A 2,209-nucleotide genomic window follows, 5' to 3' on the forward strand; every position below is an offset into this window, starting at 1 on the left:
ATATATATATATAATATATATATATATATACATACATACATATATATATATATATGTATGTATGTATGTATGTGTGTGTGTGTGTTAACTGCTGCTAGGTCATCCTTTAAAAAACTCTACTATGACTCTTAGGACATATCCTTCCTAAGATATGAAAGAAGAGGACTGCTCTATTAGGCACCAAGAAATGAAAAAGGCAGCATAAAAGAAAAAACTATTTGTAAACAATTCGTGAGTGTTTTCCAACCAGGATTCATCATCCAAATCTCATTCTATGCCCTAACATATCGTACCTGTTGGGTTGTTTTAGTGCCAAAATAGGCTCCATGCACAAAGTAACACACAGGGCCCTCTATATACATAATCAATGCGTTTATAGTTTAGCATGGGGCCCATTAGGCTTGTGGGATCACCGGACAGTTGCCCAGTGTGTTCATGCCTTCAGGTGGCACTTACTAATGTTTATATATAGTTTTTATAGCCGTATCAGGTTTCCAAATCTCCCCCCACCCACCTTTTCATTTAAAAAATATATTAATCAAGCAGAATAATTGCTAGCCAAGCTTACATGCCCTTAGTTCACTTCAAACCACATCAGTAGATGGACTTTGAATAAAGTTGCATAAACTGTTAACCAGTGAAAAGTAACTGGATGAAAAAGAAACCACTAGTTTCCTGTGCAGCTGAAACGTATGTCGGACTAATTTAAACTAAATATATTGTATGATTGACTGTGGGGATAGAAAATATGCAGATGAGCTAATCTCTATATTCATTGTAATTGCCTTAGATATACACTTTGTAAAATATTTGTAATCCAGCAAAGTGAAACCAGGATTTACCCAATCCTGGGTAAATTACAGTCACTCACCTTAAGCAATCCTAGGCACTCCTTTCAACTTGATCCAGTTAGTCAAAACCCAGGTTATAACTGAGTGCTTGTACAGTACATGCATAGATAGATAGAGAGATAGACGGACAGATGGATGGATGGAGTAAAAATAAAAAGGGAAATGCACTGAAGTATTTATGCTAAAAAGATATATTTATGAAGTGAAATATTTATAAAGTCAACCGGTTTCACTTGTTTGGCTAATCATGACTGAAAAGTTAGTGATGATGTTATAATTCTATGCTACCTTAATTAGTTGTCGTCATGATTAGCCAAACAAGGAAAACCAGTCAGCTTTATAGATATTTTACTTCATAAATATCTTTTCAACAAATTTCAGTGCATTTTCCTTTTTTCTTTTTTTTTTTTAACCTGTGAACAACCTAAAAATTGACCAATCAGCTTGAAGCTATGGTATGAACATCATCTCAAATGTTCCTGAGATTTGAACCATTTTTCACTAGCTAAGCAGTTTGGCGCCTAAATCACAGCAGACCACTGTTGACAGTTCAAGAAGGACAGATCTCGACTCTCACCAAACAAATCAAGAAAAGAACCTCAACAAGTTTCAGCAAAACCATATCCTCTCATCCCCCAATTTCCAGATAACAAGTGACCGAGAAAATACAGTTAAGCCATTCCTTACATCCTAGTTACGTTACCAGAGGGGATTTCATAAGTTATGCATGCATATATTGCTAGCCGCCTTTGAATAAATCTATTGTTAAATATCTCTCTTGTTTGTCCCTTGTGGAATTTCTTGATCATTTCAACAACTCACTTCTGCATTTCTATCAGCCAACACAACAACAACAACAACATCCTTTTTTGTGACGAACCATTTCTGTTCTTTGGTGGAGTTTTATATGTTTCCTTGACTTCCACAACTTGCAATAAAAACAAACAATGTCTGTGATGCTGTATTTGAATGTCAGCAGCAGTAGACAGGTATGTTATTATCAGTTCAGTTATCAGACAGGTGAGAATCTAATCTAGACAAGGAGATATTTATTTACATCAGGAGATATTTACCAAATGGCAAGCATTTTTTTTCTTCTAATTGAGTTAAAGAGTAAGGAAAGGATATGGCTTATTATGTTTGTTAGATATAAATAATGTCACACCAACGATGTTGTCGTGGTTGTTGTGTTAGCTCCTCTCTCCCTTTCAGGTCAATCGTCACCCAGCAGATCAATGATCACTGATGACAAATATATTTTATATTCTGAAGATTGAAGCTTGAGTTGTAATACAAACCCTTAGCGTCAGTTTCACTTAAATAATATATATATATATATATATATATATATATATATA

General features: G+C 34.6%; 2 protein-coding genes across 3 annotated transcripts in view; one reads left to right on the top strand and one right to left on the bottom strand.

The window, feature by feature from the left end:
- Nucleotides 1-2,209, bottom strand: part of LOC106877796 (guanylate kinase) — a 24,670-nt gene that overhangs the window by 18,343 nt on the left and 4,118 nt on the right. The window contains exon 1 of one of the 2 annotated variants that reach the window (XM_014926811.2): nucleotides 872-1,101. The exons of the other annotated variant lie outside the window; for it this stretch is intronic. The gene's annotated coding sequence lies outside the window, so the exon portion shown is untranslated. Of the gene's footprint in view, nucleotides 1-871; nucleotides 1,102-2,209 lie in introns of those variants that run through there. 2 annotated transcript variants of the gene reach the window in all.
- LOC128250475 (uncharacterized) overlaps nucleotides 1-2,209 on the top strand; it is a 17,701-nt gene that overhangs the window by 11,372 nt on the left and 4,120 nt on the right. The gene's annotated exons all lie outside the window — the stretch shown is intronic.

The sequence above is a fragment of the Octopus bimaculoides genome, chromosome 21 (assembly GCF_001194135.2).
Source record: "Octopus bimaculoides isolate UCB-OBI-ISO-001 chromosome 21, ASM119413v2, whole genome shotgun sequence".
NCBI classification, from domain to species: domain Eukaryota; kingdom Metazoa; phylum Mollusca; class Cephalopoda; order Octopoda; family Octopodidae; genus Octopus; species Octopus bimaculoides.